The sequence below is a fragment of the Colobus angolensis genome, unplaced genomic scaffold, assembly GCF_000951035.1.
Source record: "Colobus angolensis palliatus isolate OR3802 unplaced genomic scaffold, Cang.pa_1.0 Scaffold15, whole genome shotgun sequence".
Taxonomy (NCBI): Eukaryota; Metazoa; Chordata; class Mammalia; order Primates; family Cercopithecidae; genus Colobus; species Colobus angolensis.
Genome location: NW_012114599.1, coordinates 16,165,795 through 16,193,378, shown reverse-complemented (window position 1 = coordinate 16,193,378; position 27,584 = coordinate 16,165,795). Strand labels below are relative to the sequence as shown.

General features: G+C 42.5%; 1 protein-coding gene across 1 annotated transcript in view; it reads left to right on the top strand.

The window, feature by feature from the left end:
- Positions 1-6: 6 nt before the first annotated feature.
- Positions 7-27,584, top strand: part of RASGRP3 (RAS guanyl releasing protein 3 (calcium and DAG-regulated)) — an 87,686-nt gene continuing 60,108 nt past the window's right edge. Inside the window, exon 1 of the mRNA XM_011935988.1 lies at positions 7-812. The gene's annotated coding sequence lies outside the window, so the exon portion shown is untranslated. The remainder of the gene's footprint in view (positions 813-27,584) is intronic.

Here is a 27,584-nt window from a genome sequence, read left to right as displayed (position 1 = left end):
CACTCGCTGATAATCTCAACTGCTGGAGGCAATTCAACAGATAACAATGCGGAAGTTTGCTCTAAAGCCACCTGAAATCACTTCCACGAGCTCTTCAGATAAAGCTGCCTTTGGTAGTCTTCATTAACCCCTCCCATATTTGCCCCTCAGAGTCCCTTGGCTTAGCAGCCCAGCCTTTGAAGTCCAACCTAAGCATTCTTAGATGATGAGTGAGGGTCTGCCTTCCCCAGCACCAGCCACTTAGTCAGGCTTGTGGCTGGTCTAACAAACTGGAACCTGGAATTCTGAGAAAACGAAACCAAACAGTTGTACTCTGGGGTTAACACAGAGTAACTTCCACCTGCTGTGTGAGTTGGTGATCCTTTCTCTTGCTGTTGGAGAGCCCCAGTGAAAACTTCAGTGAAATGAGAGAGCATGGAGCCTGCCAGTCGCCCGCCCGGCACACACACACACACGCAAACACATTTAACTTTCCACTTGCAGTGTGACCTGTCCTCCAGTGTGACTTATCAGCTGTTTGGCTTTTGTCACTAAAGGAAAACAAATTGTGGAATGTCCTGCTCTGCATGCTTATGAGATGGCCGAGCTAACTTAGGGGTTTTGAGGTGGTTTGCAAGTGAGGAGAAGAATGATCTTCAGTTTCTGACCTCCTGGCACGGTGGCGGGCGGTATTTATCAGGAGGTACATGTGACTGGTTAAGACTCAGAGCCCCAGCCTGAAGGAAACAGCTGCTCTCGGCGTGCTCCGGCACTTGGCAGCTGGACAGGCAGAGTGCTGATGTGAAAAATACCACCATGACAAAACCACCCCAGTAAGTAACTGGAGAACTTTCCTCTCTCTCTCTCTCTTTCATTCTCTCTCCGTGTGTGTGTGTGTGTGTGTGTGTGTGTGTGTGTGTGTGTGTTGCAAGCCACCAAAAATTTATTATTTTTATTGTGGTTTCCCTCTGGCACGATAGGAGGAGATATTTTATTTGTACCTGTTAACAGCCATTGGTGTTTTCACAGCCCCTTTTTAGAACCTGTTATTTTCGGCAATGGTGTTTTGTAACTTTGAGGATGAACGGGGCATGTGGCTTCACTCCTGTCTAGGAAACAGCGAGTTTGTTTCCCAGTGTTCAGAATTTTTCTGGTCCATGGTGTTTAGGTTCAAAGCCAAGATTCAGGTTATGAAGTAGAAACTTCATTGAAGTGAGTTGATGACTAGATTTGATTTTAATCTGTTTCTACCACTGAAACCTGAAAACATACTTGTTTAAAATAACCTCTGAATTTGTTGTATGGCTGACTTGGCTTTTCCTATGCAATTTTTGAGAATATCTCATTTAACTGTGTAGAACTGTCTGCAGTATAGAAGATTTACACAATAATATTTAGATTCACATTAGAAATCATATTTAGATTTCTTGCATGGTTTCCAACTAATTGAAAGCTGTATTTTATAGCTACTTTCCCCACCCCCGCCCCGCAACAAGCTAATTCACCTTCATTACTTTAAAATGTTCAGTTGCCCCTGGTCTTCCTTATTTTAGTGTTTTCGTGATGCTCGAGTTGTTTCTTCCTTGTTTATGACCTGGCTGGGAAAGTGCTGCCTGTGGCTGATGATTAACTCTGGAAGGCCTGGCATCCAAATTACAGAGAGGACTGGCTCTTTCTCAGGTTCAGTCAGCAGTAATGGCGCTTGCTCTTGAGAGAGCAGCAAAGCAGGCACCATGCTAGAACTGAGCTGTTGTTCAGTGACTTTTGTCCTTCCTTGGTAGTCACCAGACAGAATGCTTCAGAGGAAAGGCAAAAGGGGAAAAGAGAGAGGGCAGAGCTCTAAACTGATGACGTAAACCTCTGAAAGTGACAGGTCTTTGAATCAGAGGCTGCAGGGAGATAACCAAACAGGTTCCTGTTTCTGGAGATTGCATGGACCTTGAGGAGGGTGGGCAGAGAGGGGCTGTTTTTATTTGAAGTCTCACCAGATAGTTGTTTTGCTTGTGATAAGCCTAGGACAACCTGGAGTGCGCTTGTTTCCTCGTGTGACAAATGGATTCTCAAACAGGCTCAAGTTATACGATTTTCTTTCACCCTCTGCCCCCTGCCATGAGGGAACACTATTCTCTCCCCACCTTTACCACCCCTTGTTGTTTGTGGAGAATGGATAAAATTGACCCAGGGCACGCCACTTCTGTGGTCGAGTTTCCCTCAACACAGTGGGTCTTGGGTACCACACCAACCAATGTTCTCTGATGGAAGCACTTTCAGATGCCCTTTCTAAACAAATGGCTAGCCTGACATTGAGAAGTTCTCCACCTTCTTTTCCTTAAAATGTAGAAGAATCCACAAAACCTAGAGTGGCCAATGAGGAAAAATAGTCCCAACTTCTTCTCTGTTCCTCGGTATGGGGCATTTGTGTGAGGTCCTTGGGTCAGCCGGTGGCCATGTGGTCTGTGACTTCCCTGTCTGACTGCTAGGGGAGGGGGGTCCTCCTGAGTCATTCTTTAGGGGGTTTGTTCCTGGTATAGTTTCATTTTTTCCACAGGTTGATAGTGGAAGAGAACCCTCTGGTGAAATTGTGTCTCTGGAATCATCGAGCCTCCCATAATAAAATGGAAGGTCTAAATGGGAGCAGTTGAATTATCCAACTGCTATATTTTTGAGAGCCAGCAGACTCTTTTGAAAAACCCATGATACCCTGACTTTTCAAAATATGAATGGCAAAATAATAAAAAATAATGATTTTACTTGCAGATAGCACATCCATTGACTCAAAGACTTTTTGACCTGGATAGGAATGACAGAATGTGCAATTTAACTCTTTCATTTCAAAGATGAGGAAACTGTAGCAAATTTATTGAAGTCACAGTGCAGAGCCAGAAGAGAGAGCTCAAGGCTTCTACGACTATTACCATCATCATTTCAATGCTAATAACAATCCCTTATGTTTATTGTGCACCTACTATGCCAAAAGATGTGCTAAACAAGTGTATTTATTTTCATAGTCTCCTCACAACAACTCTATGTGCTATATATTATTATTCCAGTTTTATAGATAGGAAACCGAGGTTCAGAAACCCCTTAGTTACTTGACCATACGTAACACAGACAGGAGGGACACCTGGATCTGACTGTAGAACCTGTACACATTAAAAAATAAAAGTGGAATCCCACACATTTAAATTTAAAAACTCATAACATGCAAATGAGAGTATTTCCAGCACAATATGATTACACACAAATGTGTGTTATGGCCTCTTCGAGTTCTCCATGACAGGAAGGGCTAGGTTTCCCCCTGGGACAGTCCAAGCCCAAGCTCTATAGGACTGTCTATAGGACAGTCCAAGCCCAAGCTCAAAACATGGCTGGTGGCATGTTTTTCTCTTTGAAAATAGTTCAGTGACAGTCCTGATGTTGGTAAGAACAGCAACTGGGAACTTTGTTATTAACCTCCAGCACACGGCTCCCATGCCCCTTCTGGCCTTTCCCTCCATTTTTCCTGTCACTCCTTTCCTTTGGAGGACAGCCACTCCGCCCATGCCCCACCCTAAATGGCTGGCTTAGTGTTGATAAAGCTATTATCAGACCGGTTCCCTGTGCTCAGCCTGGAAGGTTGGTTGTCTGAGTAGGTCGTTGATGAATAGAAACTATGTACTCTGCCACTCTGCTCTGTTTTTTTGAGCTGTGGGTGTAGGGGGTGGGTCACAGGGCAGGGGACTAGCTGGCAAGGGGGGAGGGAGGAGAGGTGTGCTCTTCTCCGCTGCCTGCACCTGCCATTTACCCTGAGTCACACTTCTCCGCACACCAGTTGCATATCTAAAATTCTGGCGGTCTCATGGGTGGGCCACGAACCTGTGGATTTTCTGGGTCATCAGACATGCAGAGCCCTTAAGAAACCTGCCTCCTCCTGAATCCTTTTAAAAATGTCACTTGCTGCCCACATTCCTCCACTTTAGGTTAAGTGTCAAAATTAGGGTTGGAGATAATGGGAAAGAGCACCAGGTAGTGCATAATAGCAGGGGACCTTCGATTAATCAGGAGGAAAATCAAGCAAGTATGCCATGTGTGAATATCTCTGAGAAAGTTATCAATGTTTCTGCAAGGTCATTCTGACAAGATTGCACATTTTGAAGATCAAGCTATTTATAGCATGAAAGAGGAATTTTTAATCTTTAATCCCACCTGCCTGCTGCCTCTAAAACTAAGCCCAACTCAGTAGTAGTCAGCGATGTGGTTTGCTAGGCCACAAGCCCTGGGAATTGCCTCCAGTCCTTGCTAGGAATTCCTCACTTCCATAGAAATTGGCATTGTACAGGGGTGTCGTATGGGTACACGTGAAGTGGACTCAGAATCACGACAGAGTCCACAAGTCATACTCTGGAGCTCATTTGAAAGAAAATAAAATGCTTGGTGCGTTTTGGGGGGTCTTTTACGATAAGGAAACAAATTCTGGGATACCATGCCTATTTTATTTCCTCATTTTTGCCCGATTGTGTGTTTCAAAGACATCTGCTTCCAAAAAATTAACTTTCTTGAATCTTCCTTTCCTTTGATATTGATCTCTCACTAACAGTCCCTGGAGTTAACAGATCCAGTGTCATGTTCCCACTGCTCTATGGGATTTGAAGTCTTTGGATTTTTTTTGCTGTTTCAAGTGATTATTATAGCTTCAGAGTCTGTAGTGTGTAGAGTCACTGTGCTTTGATCTTTGAACGCATCTTTGGTATTGAGAAGATGAACCCCTGCATTTATATATACCGGCATAAGGCACTTTCTTGCACCTTGACATAATCCCATGAAAGAGGGAGGGTATCATCACCATTGTTTTCCAAGAGGAAACAGAGGACGAGAGAAAATGAGTGACTTGTCTAAGGTCATAGGAAAAGTAACTGTCAGAGCTCAACTATATCTCCTGTCTACTGACTCCAAGTGCCAGGCTTTTTCTGTTAGTTATGCCGTCTTTCAGAGAAAGACCAATTTCAACTATTTCATGACCATGCACTTACATAATCTGTGGAGTTATCTTTGGTGATAAAAAGTTGTGTAATTTGTATTCTGTTCTGATAGGCAAAGAGTGAATGGATGACCGATTTGCGACATGCCACTCATGATATTTCCAAAGCCTATGGACATTTGACTTTGGAAACAGAGTTAGCGTAGTCTGCAGACACAGTATTTGCTTAGGGTAATTTTTTTTGTTTGGTTTTTCAGACGGAGTCCCACTCTGTCGCCCAGGCTAGAGGGCAGTGGGACGATCTTGGCTCATTGCAGGTATAGTAAGGGTGACACTTCCCCAATCAGTGTCTGAGCCCGCCCTTCAGGTAGGGATATGACATAGAGGCAGCCTGTTTGGCAAAGTGAACATCCAGAAAAGATGGTTGAAGTCCCCCAGGGGATTTCTGAACCATAACGAGCCTGTTAAACTATGACCTCAGGTGATCCACCCGCCTTGGCTTCCCAAAGTGCTGGGATTATATACGTGAGCCACTGTGCCTGGCTAGCTTAGGGTACTATTTTTAAAGGAACTTAGTGATCATTTTTTTCTGTCTTGAAGACTCATGTGGTCAAGTTGGAGTTATACCAACTATGGCATGATGTAACATTCAGCTTTGAGAGACAATTTGGTTGTTTCCTGTGATATGAAAACTGCAGTCTGCTCTTCAGTGTGCACGCTCCTTGTCCAACAAAACCATCAGCATTCTTGAAAGTTCTGCCTGGGTACAGCACCTTTATTCCTGTGGAGGTATAATACACTCTAAATACCATGAATAGTGTCCATTGTGATCATTTCCCTCTGCATGATTATGTGCCCACAACTGAGAGAGTCTTAAGTTGCTTGAATAATGGAGATGCTTCACTATCTGTCAGTTTCCCAATATGGCCATTCAGTTCATTGTATGACAGCATCATCAGAATGTTGGCAAGGTCATGAAAATGGCAGTGCATGTTGCCTAATGATTTTACAGTGCATGTTGTAATGGCCAGGGCTTAGAGGTAGGGGAAAAACATGTGGACAGCTTTGTGACAAGAGTCTCTATTATAGAGTTTCTTTCTAAAGTAACTTTTTCTGAGTATGAATGTGAAAGGTAGCCTTCTTTGAATTAAAAAATATCCTGAAAAACGTTTAATGTCTGAGCTGACTCAAAGAGCATTTTTCTTTAGTGATTACGGTAATAATCAGAACTTTCTTCACCTTTCAAGAGGATAAAAGGGAACAACTATGATTTAAAAAAAAAAAGAATATGAAATAGTAAGTTGGAAGTATACTTTCCTGGATTATAGTCTGTAGAATGTGGGGTAATAGAAACCTTGATGCCCCTATTGTAAATGGAGAATTCAACTCAATGTATAAATGATTTCTGTGGTTGTAGATATCCCATCTTTTAAGTTTCTATTTGAATAGATTGGTAATTTTATTTTCTGAAGTCTTCTCTATTTGTCAAATGCTGCCTTATCTTTGTTGGTTTAGGTGGTTTGATCTCCACCCCACAGTAGGTTCTAAGCCCCTTGGAAAGATCATTATGCCATTGATTTGCTAAAGTATTGTAAGTGTTCTCAGAGTTTCAACTTATGTTCTCAGAGTTTCAACTCTTAATATGTTCCAAGTGCAACTTTGACAGAAAACTAGTCATGTGGGGAAAATAATATGGAAAAAAATTAAATTCATATCTAATCCCAGAAGCATGTTTTAGCCACTATTTATTTATTTATTTTTATTTTTTGAGACGGATTCTCACTCTGTCACCCAGGCAGGATTGCAGTGGCACAATCTTAGCTCACTGCCACCTCCATCTCCCAGGTTCAAGCGATTCTCCTGCCTCTGCCTCTTGAGTAGCTGCGACTGTAGGCACGTACCACCATGCCTGGCTAATTTTTGTATTTTTAGTAGAGACGGGGTTTTGCCATGTTGACCAGGCTGGTCTTGAATTCCTGACCTCAAGTGATCCGCCTGCCTCGGCCTCCCAAAGTGCTGGGATTACAGGTGTGAGCCACTGTGCCCGGCCTAGTCACTACTTTTCTGTTGTTGAATCGTTTCATAAATCACAGACCACTGCATTTGATTGTGTGTATGCAGTTTTAATTGCTTGTCCTTTTCCCATCTGGGGTGTTTGTACTATGCTAGAGACCTTAATAGTTAATGAATTGACCAAAAGGAGTAGCGACAAGCTATGGAAGAACTCAGGCAAAGAGGTGATCAATCTGTGATGGAATCAGACTCCATTAAAAAAAAAAAAAGAAAAAATTTGGCTTAGTCACTTCTCTGTTTTGTTTTGAGAAAGTAAAAATTTCCCCTCCATCCAGCAATTCAAATTTGGCTGAACCAAGTTTCCTTGGAGTCTTTTACATAAATTAACTTTGGGAAGACACCAGGAGGAATTCTTTCCTAGGAACGTGCACAGGTGGGTTGGTTTTACAGAACTTCCTAGACCTGGAATGAAAGGAGTAAAGAAGAAATGTCCTTTTCTGGCCACACTCTAACAACTTGCTTGTGACTATCAGGGATGAATCTCTTGAAGTCTCAAGTTAATATAGATTTCTGGGGCTCATAAACTACTCAAGAATTTAAACAGTTTTAAATAAGAATTGGGTATAGTCTCCATATTTGGTTCTGGAAAACTCATACCATGAGTTCAATTTGACTGAACTTTGAATTCTGCTCAGCTTTCAGTTCTGTTTTTTAAAAGTAGAAAGTATTCCATTTATGCATGGAATGCTTGCCGTTCAAAATCATCTGAGTTGACAGGATGTTTTAGAGATCATTATTTTTTTATGGCAAGAACAGTGCACAGTCTGAATGGTGGTGCTGGAGATTTCTCTGTAATCCATTTCTCTCCCCGGTCACTCTTGATTCTGAAATGAATTCCTCTCTTTCTACTTTCCTTCTCTTGTAGGCATTTAAATTGTGTCTGCTATTGAGAGAGGAAATAAAGCAACATTTATTTTCACATCACTCAGAGGTAGACAGCATTAGCACTCTTGCAGAAGAGAAAAATAAATTTTAGAGAAGTCATATACTTTGTAGAAGGTCACAAGTCAGTGAGTAAAAGTCTAGTCCTAGTCTGCCTGGAAACAAAGTAGGTGCTTTTTTCATCCAATCACATTGTCTCTCACTATGTCTGTGCTAAAGCTGATACCCTTGGCTCAGCTGGGTGCGGTGGCTCACGCCTATAATCCCAGCACTTTGGAAGGCTGAGGCGGGCGGATCACCTGAGGTCGGGAGTTTGAGACCAGCCTGACCAACAAGGAGAAACCCCGTCTCTACTGAAAATACAAAATTAGCTGGGTGTGGTGGTGCATGCCTATAATCCCAGCTACTAGGAGGCTGAGGCAGGAGAATCGCTTGAACCCGGGAGGCAGAGGTTACGATGAGCCGAGATTGTGCCATTGCACTCTAGCCTGGGCAACAAGAGTGAAACTCCATCTCAAAACAATAACAACAACAACAGCAACAACAACAAAACTCTATGAAAAGGGAAGCCATTCTGTGGAGTTGGGATTCTGCTGTCCTTGTCATGCAATTGATATTATGTCATGTCATGCCTATTACATACCCATTTCTATTAGAAGGATGCTGTAGGACAAAGAAATATCCCTGGACTCTGGATTTGTAATTGCACCCTGCAGTCTCTTTTTAGCTTCTACCCAGAACACATTCAGTTTTTATTATTGAGGTGTTCTCTCAACTGTGCTGCTCTGTATCTTTGGCAGGGTGCTACTGCAGAGCTAAGCCTTTGGCAACACTCAAAAATCATTATACTATCTCAGATGGTGACAGGTATGGAAAAGATCTTGACTGTTGGACTAGCTGATTAACTAGCAGTGACAGTTTGCTTTAAAATATATTTGGTTTTTACGAGAAGTGACATAATATTGGCACCAAGAGGGACAATCATATTCATTCCCATGAAATGTTTCTTGGGGCCATGATTACAGATAGATAAAAGGGCCAAGCAGACCTTGAAGCAGAACCAGTGTAAAACATCTCATGCATTTTAATTCTTTATGTTTTTAGAAGGAATATTGCTTTCAACCTCTCTTTGGAATTTGCGGGAACTTTGGTTGACTTAAGCCAATGATGGTGGATTTATTATGTAAGAATTGAAGGTTTGTCTTTTTCAGCTACAAAGATGACTGAGACATGTGTCATGCAATAAATTCTGCAACTATTTGGAATACCATCTCACATCTAACTTGTGGATGAGAGGCTAATATATTTGGGAAATTGTTTTGAGCTTTAATCACCAGTTTTAGAAATTTTCCTCAACCAAAACTTCAGGAATTACAGTCTAGTAGAATCCAGGATTTACATTTAGGTAACAAAAGTAAGGGACAAAATCCAGAATATATTTTCATACAAGATGATTCACTTGGTATTTCTTTTTTTAAAAAATTTTTTTTTGAGAGACAGAATCTCACTCTGTCACCTAGTCTGGGGTATAGTGGCACAATCTCGGCTCACTGCTACCTCCGCCTCCTAGTTCAAGTGATTCTCCTGCCTCCGCTTCCTGAGTAACTGGGATTACAGGTGCCCACCACCACACTCAGCTAATTTTTGTATTTTGTTTTAGTAGAGATGGGGTTTCGCCATGTTGGCCAGGCTGGTCTTTGAACTCCTGACCTCCTGACCTCAAGTGATCTGCCTTCCTTGGCCTCCCAAAGTGTTGAGATTACAGGCGTGAGCCACTGCACCTCGCCTCACTTGGTATTTCTAAGCATATGCTTTTGTGCTGCATTTTGCACAAACATGAAGAATACAGAATTTATCCCATAGGATTTTACTGTTTAGTTAAATAGATCAATATTTTTAAAAGGTTACAATAATCATCTGAAGCATATCGGTATTTTCGAGAACTAAGAAAAAAATCTCTGAAGGCAATAAGGAGGACAGATCAGAGAAAGAAATATACCAAAGACCAAAAGAAGACTCCAAAGATAAGTTTGAACCAAGACAATGATAATAGAGAGGATGGAAGAATTTTCAAAATGTTTAAAAGGTAAAGTTGATAGTTCTTGGGATTAATTGTATTTGGGTATGCAGAAAAGGAGGGAGTTAAAGAAGTTTTGGAGGTTTTAATTTGAATAATCAGCATATGAATATGCCATTAGCCTTATAGGGAAAGGATTCCTTGAAAAGCAGTTAGCCTGGTTCAGCATTATACAGAGACTATAGGAAACAAATCAAAAAATATCTTCCTACTAGCCTCAAACAAAACTTTGAGATTTTCACCTGTAGTCCTAGCTACTTGGAAGGCTGAGGCAGGAGGGTTACTGGAGCTCAGAAGTTTGAAGCCAGTTTGAGTGACATAGTGAGACCCCATCTCAAGAAAACAACAACAGAACTTTGAGACTCAGAGCATTTAGAATAATTCTGATTGCTCCACCTTAACAAAGCCATTAAAGCCAGCCATGGTGGCTCATGCTTGTAATTCTAGCGCTTTGAGAGGCTGAAGCAGGAGGATCACTTGAGCTCCGGAGTTTGAGAACAACCCGGGCAACACAGTTGCAGACAGCAGTACACTTCATTCCTAAACATTTTATCATGTATACGTGTATATTACCAACTATAGTTTGTTATTGCAGAATTTATACTTTACACAAGAGAGATGAAACTTATACATTTATTTTCTCAATGGGAAAAGCCGTGATTCAAGAAAGATTAACACAATTCATGGCTGATTTTTACTCGATTGTTTATGAAAGCAAGAAACTGAGAACCTCTTGATTTTCAAAAGTTGTTGCCATACAGAGCAGCCACATTCTACTACAAAACAGCCTTTGAGTAACTATCAAGTATTGTCCTGGCAAAACACGTTCCTCTCAATAAATGTTAGTTGAATTTGAATGTAAAGAAACTGACACCTAAAAATGCAAGCTTTTTGCCAGTAACTGACAGATTTTGTACTAGAACAAATTACTTCTAATAGTTTCTCATTGAGCATCACTCCTTACCTCTGACAACTCTGAATAGTAATAATGGAACACAGAAGATGCTTTATTAGTAAAAAGGTAATGCTCAAGCCTGTAATCCCAGCACTTTGGGAGGCTGAGACGGGCGGATCACAAGGTCAGGAGATCGAGACCATCCTGGCTAACACGGTGAAACTCCGTCTCTACTAAAATACAAAAAATTAGCCGGGCCTGTTGGCGGGCGCCTGTAGTCCCAGCTACTCCGGAGGCTGAGGCAGGAGAATGGCGTGAACCCGGGAGGCGGAGCTTGCAGTGAACTGTGATCCGGCCACTGCACTCCAGCCTGGGCGACAGAGCGAGACTCCGTCTCAAAAAAAAAAAGGTAATGCCTTCTATATCAAGTCATTGTGAGATTGCTCAAGGCTCAATAGGACCGAGGAGTTGGACCGCTGGGAAGGAGGTAAAATGCTCTGACAAGAAAGGACTCTCTATACACAATGGAAGAAAAAATGCCTGTGTTCACATTTACCCGCTGACTTCCTCCAGAAGAGGATTAAAGCAGCTTATGACAAAAAGCAAAAATAAAACACAACTGAAAATGATTAACACAGGAATAAAGCAAGGGCCAAAATCCGCCAGTTAGTCAGGCGGAGGAATCCATTTGGACCTAGACAGCTTTAAAATGTTCTCAATTATGTCGAATTCTGACATGTTAAATCTTGCTGATTGGTTCAAGAATTAAAAATCAAGTTGAAATGATGTCTAAAAGACATGTTCATTTAAATGTTTTTTGTTGATGAAGACATCGAGTATTCATATGGAAACTGAAAAACTCAGTCAAACAGCCAGGCATTTGCCTACACAAGAAACAGACGTTCTGATACTAGAAAAGATTTTAGGGGTTTGATTGACTTTTTTTGGTTTCCATTTTGATGTTATGGCATCAGTCTATATCAGTGGTTCTCAACTGAGAGTGATTTTGCCTTCCAAAGGACATTTGGCAATGTCTTGGGACATTTTTGGTAGTCTCCACTGGGAGTGGCGGTGGAGTATTACCGGCATCTAGTGAGTGGAGACCAAGGATGCTGCTAAACATCCCAAAATGCTCACGACAGCCCTGTATGACAATGAATTATCCAACCAAATATGTCAATAGTCCCAAGGTTGAGAAATCCTGATCTATGTGAACAATTAAAAATCTCGCTCAAACACGCCTTCAAAGACACTTTAGATGAGTTACATGCAACAGTTTTGCTTGTCTGCTGCTGAGCAGTAAGTGGCGATGGCCTAATACACTTGCAGAAATACTGCTGCATTGGTGTCAGGGTGGAAATGAGATGTCAAATGGCCAGTCCTTCAGAATGAAAAGCCACGTTGAGTGGTTCACAACACAGGCTGACAGCACTCTTTGGTGTTCACAAGATCAAATGTTGGCAGGCAAGGATACTGATATTTAGCCAAAAGGAAAATATTCAAACCAATGGGGGACACATTGTTGTTTCTGTTTTTGTTTTTGTTTTGTTTTTGCAACATCTGGCTCTGTTACCCAGGCTGGAGTGCAGTGGTGCAATCTTGGCTCACTGTAACCTCTGCCTCCCAAGTATCTGGGACAACAGGCAGGCACCACCACACCTGACTGATTTTGGTTATCATTTGTAGAGAAGGGAGTTTCACAATGTTGGCCAGGCTGCTCTTGAACTTGTGAGCTCAAGCACTCCTCCTGCCTCAACCTCCCAAAGTGCTGGGATTACAGGTGTGAGACACTGCTCCCAGCTGACATATTGTTGATTAGGACAGAACAAAGGATCTTTAGGTCATAAGTCATGGGACAGTTGATCCTAGGACTTGGGAAGTTCATTTCTCTGTTTCTGGCTTTTTTCATCTTCAAAAACTCAGGAAAAGAGAACTGAAGGCATCAGAGCAGGCTGATTTGATGACTTGCTGCCAATCTGATGACTATGTATCTCTGATTTATGAGATTCTTTCTCATGTTCCCCTTACTAACTACTAGCCATGTTTGTAACCACGTTCTTTTTCTTCCTTCTCTCATACTGTAACTGGAACCCGTCCGCTTCCCTTTGGTTATCTTCTCTTCCTTCTGAGTTTTCAGCTTCCTCTGCTAGATTCTCCTCATCAGTGCATAGGTGTGCTTCAGTAACTCTCATCTTATAAAAATATCCGTTGCTTGCCACAACCTCGGCCAGCTTTTCTTCACTGCAATTCTAAACAAACTTGTTGAGCTCATATTCTACACATGTTATCTTTGTTTCTTTGCTTCTCATTTACTCTTGCACTCACACCAACCTAGCCTCTGCCCACAGTTCTATAAAACTACCTTTGTCAAGGTCACCAGTGACCTTCTTGTATTAAATTTTTAAAAAGCAGATAATTTCCCCTTCTCCTCTTATTTAACTTCACAGTAGCATTCAACATGATTGACAGCTTCAGCTTCCATTCTATCCCTGGCCTCATGGCACAGCGTGCTTTTAAGTTTTCCTTCTCGGCCGGGCGCGGTGGCTCAAGCCTGTAATCCCAGCACTTTGGGAGGCCGAGATGGGTGGATCCCGAGGTCAGGAGATCGAGACCATCCTGGTCTACACGGTGAAACCCCGTCTCTACTAAAAAATACAAAAAACTAGCCGGGCGAGGTGGCGGGCGCCTGTAGTCCCAGCTACTCGGGAGGCTGAGGCAGGAGAATGGCGTAAACCCGGGAGGCGGAGCTTGCAGTGAGCCAAGATCGCACCACTGCACTCCAGCCTGGGCGACAGAGCGAGGCTCCCGTCTCAAAAAAAAAAAAAAGTTTTCCTTCTCTTTCTCTGACAGGAGCTCCTCAAGATGCTTTGCTGCTTCTCCTACCCTCTCTGACCTCTACATGTTGGAAAGCCCAAGGCTTAAGAGTGGGTCCTCTTGTCCTGCCTCTTCATACTTTCTTCCTGAGCAAGCTGAACCATTGCCATGGCGCTAAATGCTGCTCACCTGGTGATAACTCCCAATTGTAAATTCCATCTCAGATCTTTCCCTGGAGTTCCAATTTGTATATGTAACTGCAACTCAAGATTCACACACAGTTTCTCAACTGGCCTGTTTAGTTCACTGCTGATACCCAGGCCCTGGCATAATGTCTGGAAGGTAGAGACATATTTGTTTAGCCAATAAAGAATGATTGGGATAGATTTGGATACTGAGCCTAAAACAAACACATTTTTTTTTTTCTGTGACAAGGTAAGAGTTAGCTGCTTTTGGCCGGGCGCGGTGGCTCAAGCCTGTAATCCCAGCACTTTGGGAGGCCGAGATGGGTGGATCCCGAGGTCAGGAGATCGAGACCATCCTGGCTAACACGACGAAACCCCGTCTCTACTAAAAAATACAAAAAACTAGCCGGGCGAGGTGGCGGGCGCCTGTAGTCCCAGCTACTCGGGAGGCTGAGGCAGGAGAATGGCGTAAACCCGGGAGGCGGAGCTTGCAGTGAGCTGAGATCCGGCCACTGCACTCCAGCCCAGGCGACAGAGCGAGACTCCGTCTCAAAAAAAAAAAAAAAAAAAAAGAGTTAGCTGCTTTTGTTGTCAGAGTTACACTTTTATTATATTAAAAGATAACACTTAGACTAGGCATGGTGGTTCATGCCTGTAATCCCAGAGCTTTGGGAGGCTGAGGCAGGTGGATTGCTTGAGGCCAGGAGCAACATGGGGAAACCTCATCTCTACTAAAAATACAAAAATTAACTGGGTGTGGTGGTGCATTGCCTATAGTCCCAGCTATTTGGGGTCTGAGGCAGGAGACTCACTTGAACCTGGGAGGCAGAGGTTGCAGTGAGCCGAGATCGTGCCACTCCACTCCAGCCTGGGCAACAGAGCGAGACTGTGTCTCAAAAAAAAAAATAAAAATAAAAAAAGTAACACTTAAGTGTCAGCCAGAACAAAAAAGAAACAAGATACTATTTAATACCTGCTTATTGGCTGACGGGTAGATTGATTAATCAGTTGGAAATGTATTAATACTTAATCTTTTTGTATTCCAACTTATTTATTCATAACGTAGAAATAATGCTATTACTTGCCAAATCATTTTAAAGGACAAAGGTAATTGCTTTTTAATATCCTGTGGAGAAAGACACTAACTACATACAGAATAGTACACAAGATGGTGTAGAGATCGCATGTATTATCAATTTCCTTAGTCTGAGGACTGCATTGCATTTGTGTCTGAACTCCTGTTGTTTGTGAGCCAACAAAATATCAACAGTCCTGATCGTTATAAGTCTTATTTGAAAGCTACCATTGGATAGTGTTTTTGTGATGTGGCTAGAATTATATAATTGTTTATGCAGCCTCGCAGCCATCTCTCAGCTGCCCTGCACTGACAGGTGCCAGGTGAGGATGGTGGACAGCACAGCACAGTAGCCCCTGGCTGAGGCCTAGGCTAGAGCACAATGGACTTTCTGGCATCTGGCCAAGGTGCTGAAGGGTAACGGGGGTGAACAAAGTGGAGAAGGAGGCAACTTCATGGGCAGGAGTCAGGAGTAGTAGATCTCGAGCTGGACAGGATCATAGGTACTTCTGCGGAAGAGAAAACCTGTTTTCAGAATTGAATGTTCAGTCTGAGGTTGCTCATGGAATCTTGGGAGGAGATGAAAACTTCAGTATCTTAAATTTTTATGACTCCAAATAGCTGATGGTGAGAATCAGGAGATGAAGTTATTTTTCCTCCCCTTTTGCATTGGGCAAGTCCATTTGCTTTAAGATAATAAAAAATGACATTGAGTGGTAGAACCTCAAGAATACTGATTTCCCTTTGTCTTCTTCAGAAATCCTCTGGCGCAATTGGCCTTTGTGTGTTTGAGTAGAGATTATGAAACTTTTATTACAGACCCCCTTTGAGCCCCCAAGGAAGGCTATGGGCCTTTACCCTAGAAAGAAGCCCATGGACACAAATACACAAAATTCTGTGTATGATTTCAGGGTTGTATAGATCTCCGATCCTTGGTTGGCAGCCTAGATGTGGACTGAATTTTGTACCCCCAGCATCCACATGTTAAAGCTCTAACCCCCAATGTGACTGTATTTGAAGAAGAGCCTATAAGGAGGTAATTACAGTTAAACAAAGTCACAAGAGTGGGGCTGTAATCTCTGACAGGGCTGGTGTCCTTTATAAGAGGAAGGGACACCAGACTTCTCTCCCTCTGCCATGTGAGAACACAGGAAGAAGGTGACCATCTGCAAGCCAGAAAGAGAGTCCTCACCAGGGGCTTCTCAGCCTCCAGAGCTGTGAGAAATAAATTTCTGTTGTTTAAGCCATCCAGTCTATGGTTTTTTGTTATAGCAGCTTGGGCTAAGACAGGTCTCTACCCTGGAAGCTGTCCTGGCCTGTAATGTAGCTGTGCTCATGCTTACTGATCCATGGAGGGACCAGGATGGGGAGGGGAACGTTCCAGTGAGCAAATGTTCTGGGGAGGTATATGGGAGCCTTGGTGCACCAAAGCAGGTCAGCCAGTAGTATCACACCTGGCTCGCTCTGCCCAGGCTTCATGAGTCCGCAGTGACAGGGTGACGTATGAAGGTCACCCAGAAGGATGATGTGCCGTCATGCTGAGTGTGTACCTCTTCTTTAGGTGTTCATTTCACTGGGCAGGTTGTCTACCAGAACCAAGGGGCCTCTTTGAATTTCCTTTTAAGCATTTAATAAGAGGCATGCATCCTCTTAGACACAATCATCCATTTAGTAAAGTAGGCAAGTATCTCCCCACAGCTAAGATTGGAGCCACCTGAGCCCTAAACAACTGACAATGTGGGAAGCATTTGCTCCAGACAAATCCACTTACCCCATCCCTATCCCTCTTGAGAAAGCTGCCATTGTCTGATGTGGGTAGAATTTGGGGACAATGACAGTGGGAGCTGTGGTATGCAGACTAGCTGGTCCAACACCTGGGGGAGCAGCGTCAGAGTCCCTGGTGGTGCTGTCAGAGTGAGTTTGGACTGTGCAGAGGAGCACTTGAGAGTCTTTTCTGGAAGAGTTAAAAAGAGAAGCCAAGGTTTGAGTGGCTAAAAGAAACCAGAAAAATCTGTGGGATTCAATGTGATAGGAGTAAATGAACAGTGTCAGGACCCAAGTGTTGGAGCCAGAGAACCAATGGTTTGTGCCAAGACCCATTTAGACTTCCCAGACTCCACCTTCTCAAGCTCACCTCTACCAAGTCACCTTCACCCATCTCACAGACATCCAGACCTGCTTCAGATGCCCGGCACCCAACAGCCAGGGATTAGAGCTTTTTATTGAAATCTGTGCTATTGTTTTAGACCAGACTTCTGACTTTAAAAAAAAGGCTTTGACAAGGAGAGATGACCACAATAATCTTTACAAAATTAAAAAAAATAGGTTCCCTTGAAATCAGACCAGTGAGCAGAAATTCCATGACTGATGATAGCATATAGCTGTTTCATTTCTCCATATCAAAATGACCAAAGGGTGACTTTGTGTCAGAAAACCCAGATGTTTTTAAAGCAAGTGCATTAGTTCAAAATCAGCCTACTGCCTCATATACTTTTTATGTCTTACAGGCCCCAGTATGAATCTGGATTCTATAGAAGTTCACTACGATGGAATATTTTCCTTTCTTTCATGAACTCACCATTTACAACTTAGGCAAATCACCTTATCATTTTGGCCTTGGGGCTCTCCTTTATAGCATGAGGTAGTTAAACTGGCAACTAAGTAAAAAATCCCCTTAAAAAGTGGAAATATTCCGTGTCGCCTACTAGCACAACCTCTTTCTCTATTGGAGCTACGGTTTTCTCTGCGTAGACTAAAAACACTATCAGGAGACGTGAATGACCAAGATGATGAAACCAGGTGCTTAGAGACCAAGGCTTACAGCTGCACTGACCAGTAAATAACCCTTCCCTGGTTTCTGGTTTTTCTTTTTAGGGTAACAAACAACAACAAAAGTAGAGTACCAGTTCAACTTGTATAGACTCTAATTATACAAGTGACTCATTCTAAGGGCTAGAAATTATCCTACAGGAAATTACCCTGAAGGGTCTACAGTGATGAATATCTATGATTTCCTTGAGTCTGACATGGAAAAGTAAGCTGTGACTTGTTGTAGTCAACAAATCCAAACCAACCTGGAAAGGAAGTGGGAGAGAGTGAAACTATATACTCACTATAGTGTGTGGAATCTGAAAATGTTTGCCTCTAAGCAGGAACAGGTACATATTTTTTTTTCAGGTAGCCCAATGTACATTCTAGTTTTTCTAAATGTTTACAAAGTAAAGTACTGAGGGGGCATTGGCACCCAGTCCCAGGCTCTTTAGAAAACATTAATGACTGCCTATTTTGCTGATTATGATAACTTTTTCTATTAATATAAAAGAATAAACCAGAAATCTGAGGAAACTCTAAAACTTGGAGGCAATCTAGACATGTAGAGAATATTACAAGTGGAAATAAATAATAATGTTTTAGACTAACCAAGCTTGACAAATGCTGCAGAAATCTCCGAATTTACTTTCTTGTTCAGGCAAGAGGTGAAATTTGTCTTGCAATTTGAAATTACGTTTTGAGTAAACATGTCAGAAGGCTTAAGTAAGCGTCGTAACTGTCTTGTCATTCTTCCTTGTCCAGTCCACAAACAGTAATATTCCAAAGATCTGCACTTTGAAAGATCCTCCTTAGCTTTTGCATCTGTGGTGTCAGTAGGCAGCCCAGTGAGCCTGAGGTAGCACTTGTAAGTGCAGATGTCTACGGCAGCAATCCCTAACCTTTTTGGCACAAGAAAGAGACTGATTTTGTGGAAGACTGTTTTTTGATGGACAGGGCAGGCGGTAGGGGTTGGGAAGATGGTTTTGGGATGAAACTGTTCCACCTCAGATCATCAGGCAGTAATTAGATTTTCATAAGGAGCACACAACCTAGATCCCTCGTCTGTGTAGTTCACAGTAGGGTTTGAGGTCCTTTGAGAATCTAATGCCGCAGCTCATCTGACAGGAGGGAGAGCTCAGGCAGTAATGTTCCCTCACCCGCATTTACCTCCTGCCATGCAGCCCGGTTCCTAACAGGCCATGGCCCAGGGGTTGGGGACCCCTGGTTTACAGAACCAGGAAGATATTATAATGATGTAATGAGTGAAATTAATTAGGAATAAGAAAAATTCTGGACAAGACATGGTGCCTCGTGCTCGTAATCCCAGCACTTTGGGAGGCTGAGGCAAAAGGATTGCTTGAGCTCAGGAATTTGAGACCAGTCTGGGAAACATAATGAGACCTCGTCTCTTAAAAAAAGAAAACAATTATTTCTCTGTTTGGAACAACTGATAGTTCACTTTCCTCTTAAATCTACTAAAAGAGAAAAGGCACTTAATGGGATGGTAAATGGTAATGTCACTTGGTCTCAATTTGGGGAGACAGCAGAAAGTAGGAGGGACTTTGGGGAACTGGGAGTCAGTCAGTTGCTGCTCAGCTCCATCCAAATGTCGCCTCATGGAGATGCAGCCCTAAAATTAGCAGAACCAGTTTTTCCACAAGAATCTAGAAAACTGGATTTTTAAAGTAAAGGTTCAGATTTGTAAATTTTCACAATTAATTCAAAATTTTTGAAACTCTGTGAGAGCCAATCCTGTATGGGCCTAACAAAAAACATACATCTAGGGGCTAAATCTGTTTATAACCTGTAGATGCTGAGTGAGGTGGAACTTATTAGCTTGCACCATCTTCGATTTGGAGAAAGTACAAAGGTTCGTGGTTCATTATTTGTATGTCTTTAAATAGGCTTTATCAGATAAAGAGAAAAAAGTTTAAAAAGCAAGGCATTTGAGGACAATGTTTATAGCGTGTGGACAGGAACTCTGCTCTTGCATTTTATTCCTGAAGCATCAGAGCCAGAGTTCTTGGGTTAATATGGAATGCGTGATTTTTTTTAGGATCCACAGCACACTGAAGTGAGATATTGCTGATGTCAGGCTTATGGCATCTGTAGTCATCTTGCTGTGAATATGGTCCTTAATAAAGAATTCATTAGAATGATTCAGATAGGGCCTATGTTACAACAAAGATATGGAGATCTGGATATATCTAGATGACATGAGGAATTTTCTAGTTGTCAAAAAATAAATGTTTGGGCTGGGCACAGTGGCTCACACCTGTAATCCCAGCACTTTGGGAGGCTGAGGTGGGTGGATCACTTGAGGTCAGGAGTTCAAGACCAGCCTGGACAACATAGTGAAACCCTGTCTCTACCAAAATATACAAAAATTAGCAAGGTGTGGAGGCGCACATCTGTATCCCAGCTACTCAGGAGGCTGAGATGGGAGAATCACTTGAATCCAGGAGGCAGGGGTTGCAGTGAGCCAAGATTGCACCACTTCACTCTAGCCTGGGTGACAGAGTGAGACCCTATCTCAAAAACAAAACAAAACAAACTAACAAAAAAACAAAACTGTACTCCCATCACATTGCTTTAGATGCATGAAAGCAATACGTTTTGGGTCTTGAGTATTTCTTGACATTTCAAGTGTAGATACAGCTTTAGATATTTCAGCATTTTTTTTCCTACGCATTGATTTTTTAATGGTAGCTTTTTTTCTTTTTCTCCCAATTCAAGTACGTAGTCATAAGTTACTGTCAGATTTGTACATTTTAATTTGTATTTTTGTTTAAATAAATAATAAAATAGTTCATGTTACATTTAGTAGTAGAGAAGTATCTTTTTACCTAAATGCTTGGTGAATACTTTCAAGTTTTGCATGATTAATAGTTAAAGGGTGCTAAGATAATCAAATAAATATATACATGCCCCGTTTCCTGACCTAGAGATTAGAAACAAAGTTTGAAAAGAAGCCAGTAGAAATGAGATATTGTGGTGAGATAAAGATTGGCAAGGGTCTAAAATTGTGAACTTGCAGACTTGTGAAATCCCCACAAATTACCACAGAAGCTGATGAGGTTCTCTTTTTAATTTTAGTCCCGGCGTGGTTTCGCTTACTATTTCAACTCTTCAGCATCCTTATTATGGCTAGTAGATCTGTTAGCAAAACTTCTGGTGGAAATGTTTTTGTGTACTATCCACTCCCGCAAATTGTTTTAGGGACATTAATAACGTGACATGCATTTATTTTCATTCCACAGAAGAATAAATGCAATCTCCAGATTTGGATCACATTCAAGATTCATTGGTCTATTACTGACATTTCTAAATGTATCTACTGAAATCTCCTGCTCTTTAACCTCTTTGCGGGAAGATATGTGCCTTTGTATGCCCTTGAGTACTTTCTGTGTATGCTTAATGAATGCCTCTTAAAAATTAGATACTAAATTGATCAATAAAGATATCATTGAATGGTTTGGGTGGTATGCCCAGAGATAGCTAGTTTTAACCTACCAAAATAATGAATAATACAGAGTAAGAAGCATATTATAGAATTTTCATTTAAGAAAATATGGATTAAGTCATAGCAGAAATGGGATTTAAACTAGTTCTCATTTCGTGACACAAATTTCTAGCCTACACTGCCTTTTCCCCCTTCCTTTCTCCAGTCCTTCTTTCCTCTCTTCCTTCCTTCTTTCCTTCCTTTCTTTGCAAAATGGGTATATGTAAGTAAAATCTATGTGGCTTATGAATTTGAGAGGAGTGACAGAAATAGGAATCATTGTATCCCTAGGTAGAGGGCAGCTTTTGGTCCCTTACCAAGAAAATAATAACAGCAGCTAACACTCATTAAGGGCCTACCATGTGCCAGTTAATAAGCACTTTACCTGTTATTAACTTATTTAGTTCTCATAACAACTCTACAACACAGACATCAGTATTATTCTATCATAGAGATAAAGATACAGACACACAGTAAATTAAATAACTTGCCCCCAAACCACACAGTTAGAAAGTTCAAGAGTGGAATTTGATCCTAGTGGTCTGGCTCTAGAGTCCAGGCTCTTACCCTAGTTCTAAACTAGTTCTCATTTCATGACACAAGAACTCATTAAAGAACGAGTAAAATGTGTAAGGCCTGCAAGGAAGGGCTATGGTGGGTTATGTCACATGGGCTCTCACAGAAGCTTTAGTTATGATGTTCAGAACATGATAGTCCCTCTCTCTCCTTCAAAAGGGTTTTTTTTTTTTTTTTTTTTTTGAGGCAGTGTCTCACCCTGTCGCCCAGGCTGGAGTGCAATGGCACTATCTTGGCTCATTGTACCTTCTGCCTTCCAGGTTCAAGCGATTCTCCTGCCTCAGTCTCCTGAGTAGCTGGGATTACAGGCATGCGCCACCATGCCCAGCTTATTTTGTATTTTTAGTACAGACAGGGTTTCACCATATTGGTCAGGCTGGTCTCAAACTCCTGACCTCGTGATCCGCCTGCCTCAGCCTCCCAAAGTGCTGAGATTACAGGCGCGAGCCACCGTGCCTGGCCCAAAATGGTTTTGAGTGAAAGAATGAACAAATATATGCTTTAATCCCAACTTGAAGACCTCACCATCCTGTGAGCATTCCTGCTTTTCCATGCCTCCCTGCCTTCTTCAGTGCCATTTTCTCTGTGTGCAGCGTTCTCCTTCTTCTTTCTGCCCAGTGCATCCCTGCTTGTGTGGCTAGGCACAGATCTGTTCTATGAGTCACCTTGTTTTTACCTTTCTCACAACTCTTTCATAATGCCCTGGATCATAACTTCTGTCCATGTGTGCCCCCTCTCTAGATCCTCAAGCTTCTGAGATCACATTCTATGCCCGACATATACTTGTACCTCCGCCATGGTGTTAATCCCAGTGTCTGGCACAGACATAAGTGTTTATTCAACAGACAAGAAAGTGACTGGAGAAGTATTCACTGTAATTTTATTCTCTTTAACAATCTGTAATACTAAAAATTGGAAAGCATATCTTGAAATTGCATTATGGGCCTGTTAATATAAAAGGAATAAACGTATTCAATAATCAAAAGAGAAACATCAAGATAAGAATAAGGTTAGGCTCATCTCCAACCCCCTCCCATTTCTGACCTCTGTTTCCCTCCTAAGATTCACCCCCATCCCTGGTCCTAGCCCTATACTGAACAGTGAGTCCCTCCCTAAGGCAAATCACCTATCTCCCTGGCCTTGTCCAGACATCTAATCCTCACTCTATATAGTGATTGAAACCCCAGTTTTCGGCCAGGCGTGGTGGCTTAATCTCAGCACTTTGGGAGGCGGAGGTGGGCGGATTGCCTGAGCTCAGGAGTTCGAGACCAGCCTGGGCAACATGGTGAAACCCCACCTCTACCAAAAATAAAAAAATTAGCTGGGTGTGGTGGTGCGCACGTGTGGTCCCAGCCACACGTGGGAGAACTGCTGGAACCCAGGAGGTGGAGGTTGCAGTGTGCCAAGATCATGCCACTGCACTCCAGCCTGGGCAACGGAGTGAGACCCCGTCTCAAAACAAAACAAAACAAAAACCCGTTTTTGGTGTCTCAATGCACAATGTTAATTAAGTAGCAAAATCTCGGCATTTAAAAACTCTGAAATATTTACATAAATGATTTGACCCAAATCACTTGTAAGGGTCAACTGATTTGGGTCAAATCACCTATGTCTTGAGCTATACTCAGAGAATTACATGCCACATTAAAATATCAAATCCAAAAAAAAAGAGAGGATAAGATTAGAGAAGAAAATTAAAGAAGAAACCAATTTGAAGTTTAGAGACCATGTCAGAAGAATGTGATGGCAGAGAAAGGTAGTCATATAAAGATACCAGGCACATTAGGCCGGGCACGGTGGCTCAAGCCTGTAATCCCAGCACTTTGGGAGGCCGAGATGGGCGGATCACGAGGTCAGGAGATCAAGACCATCCTGGCTAACACGGTGAAACTCCGTCTCTACTAAAAAAATACAAAAAAAAACTAGCCGGGCAAGGTGGCGGGCGCCTGTAGTCCCAGCTACTCGGGAGGCTGAGGCGGGAGAATGGCGTAAACCCGGGAGGCGGAGCTTGCAGTGAGCCAAGATCGCGCCACTGCACTCCAGCCTGGGCGACAGAGCGAGACTCTGTCTCAAAAAAAAAGATATCAGGCACACTTCTGGGCTAGGGGCTAGAAAAAATACAGTTTTGTTCTTAAGCCGGTGGAGAGACCAACAGAACCAACCATTCAGTAACATAAATTTTACAAAGCTAAAGGAAGTCAGTATGCTGAGTGCCAAAATCCACCTGGAAGGGTGAGGAGGGAGGAGGAGATTTCTGGAAAAGTGAGTAGGGGATTGCCAAGCATAAGTATTGGGAGAGGAGAGACATTCCGAAAAATAAAGAAACAATGTGTGCAAAGCATGGCGTCTGTGAAATCGGAGCTCCCTTTCACAGCAGTATCACGTGTGCTGGAGTAAAGAGAGGAAAGAGGAAGGAGGGAATGCAGGGGGCAGGCTTTGTATGCCATGGAAAGGACTTTCTATTTGTGTAAGACCACAGGAAACTGCGGAAGAATTTTGGAGAGAGGAGTTCCGCAATCACTCTGATAATTTGGAAAGATTGATTTGGCCCCAGGAGAGAGGGGAGATAAACAGGAAGTGAGAACCCATCTGGAAGTCTGAGGAGTGAGACACTGCGGTGGGCCAGGGGAAACGGGACAACAGCTTGAACCCAGGAGAGGTGGTGGAGATGAAGGGCAGTGGGGGAGAAGAAGAGACAACTGAGAGTTAGGTGATCAGACTTGGGCATGAGGGATGGCAAAAGAGGGTGCTAGGAAATCTAGGGTGAGTCCCAAGTTTCTGGCATGGCATACTGGGAGGCAGGTTGAGCCACAGACCAAGGAAGAAAAGAGGAGATACAGCAGGTTAAAAAAGTGAGAAGGGGGTGGGTGCCGTAGCTCACGCCTGTAATCCCAGCACTTCAGGAGGCCGAGGCAAGCAGATCACGAGATCAGGAGTTTGAGACCACCGTGGCGAACATGGTGAAACCCCATCTCTAATAAAAACACAAAAAGTAGCTGGGCATGGTGGCACATACCTGTAATTCCAGCTACTCAGGTGGCTGAGGCAGGAGAATCGCTTGAACCTGGGAGGCAGAGGTTGCAGTGAGCCGACATAGTGCCACTGCACTCCAGCCTAAGCGATGGAGCAAGACTCTGTTTCAAAAAAAGAAAAAAAAAAGTGAGGACATATTCTTTATGTCCTTTATATTCTGCCTAACTCATTTCCAAAGTGACTGTACCATTTTACATTCCCACATATTCTTTAATTAATTAAAACTATTTCATTGAGACATAGTTTATATAACATTGGAACCTACCCCTTTAAAGTGCACACTTCAGGCTGGGCATGGTGGCTCATGCCTGTAATCCTAGCACTATGGGAGACCGAGGCAGGCAGACCACCTGAGGTCAGGAGTTCAAGACCAGCCTGGCCAACACCGTGAAACCTTATCTCTACTAAAAATACAAAAATTAGCTGGGCATGGTGGCACGCACCTGTAATTCCCAACTACTTGAGAGGCTGAGGCAGAAGTATCGCTTGAACCCAGGAGGAAGAGGTTGCAGTGAGCCAAGATCACGTCACTGCACTCTAGCCTGGTGACAGAGCAAGACTTCATCTCAAGAAAATAAATTAATTAAATAAAGTGCACAGTTCAGTGGTATTTAGTGTATTCACAAGGTTCTTCAACAACTACCACTATCAAATTGGACAGCAATTTTATCACTCCAAAAAGAAATGGTGAACCCACTGCAGTTACTCCCCATTCCTGCCTTCCCTCAGTGCCTGGCAACCACTAATCTCCTTTCTGTTGCTATAGATTTGCCTATTCAAGATATTTTCTATAAATGGAGTTGTACAATATGTGGCCTTCTGTGTCTGGCCTGTTTCACTTAGCATAACGTTTTCAAGGTTCATCTATATTGTAGAATGTATCAGTACCTAGTTCCTTTTTATCGTTAAATAATATTCCATTGTATGGAGAGACTTCATTTTGTTTATCCATTTATTGATTGATAGACATTTGGGTTGTTTTCACTTTGGAGAAATTATGAATAGTACTGCTGTGAACATTTTTCAGTTCTCTTGGGTATGTACCTAGGAATGAATTTGCTAGATCGTATGGTAACTCTATGTTTAAGTTTTTGGTGAGCTGCCTAACTCATTTCCAAGTGACTGTACCATTTTACATTTCCACTAGCAATGAATGAGAGTGAGATATGAAAACTTACCCAAAAGTTAAGTAAAACTTGCCCAAAGTCACATGCTAATAAGTAGAAGAGCTAGGATGCAATCCCAAGTCCGCCTGTCTCCAAATCCTACTCCCTTCCTCTGCAGTTCACGTGTAGCTGATCTCTGGTTTGGAGTCATTAACGTAGAGGTGTAGTTGAAGCCACTTCTGTGTATGAGTTCAACGTGGAGACCTGAGAACTGTTGGCAGTTTAGAGGCCAGCAGTAGAAGTCGAGTCTGCAGATGAGACTGAGAAGGTATGACCAGAAGTATAGAAGAAAAACCAAGAAAGAGATGTTGCCAGGAAAACCAGCCAAAAGGAGAATTTAAGGGAGGTGTGATCAAGAAGTACTACACTGCGGCCGAACCTTAGCGTAAGAAGACAATGAAGAGAGCTTAGCAGGTGTAATGACTTTTGCCAGAGTAGTTTGAGTGGAGTATGAGGGCAGGAAGTAGACGGGGAGTTAGACAGAGCTTGATTTGGGTGGTCTAAAGAGAGGATCAAATAGAACCAGCAAATTCTACTTGACTGTGAGGGATGGGAGAGATGGCCAGTAGAGGGTTGCTAAATTTTGTTTGTTTATTAGTGTTTGGTTTTGGCCAGAAGGCACTTCATATTTACCTACATAGAAGAAACACAAGGGGAGTTACAAGCTAGAGGAAGGAGAAGTGGTAAGACACATGAACTCTAGACAGTTACACCACGGAGCTGGTGAAGAGAGAAGAAAGGCATGGTGCTGTCTCTGGGTGGGGGGTGGGAGGAGGGTGCAGATACCTTCATATGTCAGGTCAGGGGAAATTAGTTCACTCTGGGCTTCCCTTCATTTGTCTTAATTTGCTCACACTTTAGTAAATTACAATTGATTAATTCCTCCTTTTACAACCTACCAACAACATCCTTATTCCCATTCCTTGGTCTCCTTTAACTTTCTCCTTTTTTTGTTTTGTTTTGTTTTTTTGAGACTGAGTCTCCCTCTGTTGCCCTGTTGCCTAGGTTGGAGTGCAGTGGCAGAATCTTGGGTCACTTCTCACTACAACCTCTGCCTCCTGGGTTCAAGGGATTCTCCTGCCTCAGCCTCCCAAGTAGCTGGAACTACAGGCACGGACCACCACATCTGGCTAATTTTTTTGCATTTTTAGTAGAGACAGGGTTTCACCATATTGTTCAGGCTGGTCCCAAACTCCTGACCTCAGGTGATGTGCTTGCCTTGGCATTACGGGTGTGAGCCACCATGCCCAGCCTTCCTCTAACTCTTTAACCTTTACTTTATGAAAAGTTAGCTTCTTCTCCCTCTATCTTCTTTCTCATTCTCTGTCTCTCTAGATGCACTAATGAGTCCAAAATACCCATCAGAAACCCTAGTTTCTCAGAGTTGTGGCATTTCTGAAAGCTAATCTGGCATGCTAACAAACCAGTTTATCAACCTCTAAAATTCTTAAGAACTCCCAAAGTTCTCTTTTAGCATTTTGACAGGCTGTTTCCCATATGTAAATCTGTTATTACTCCACTTATAATATTGTTCTAATGGAAAATATATATTCTAAATT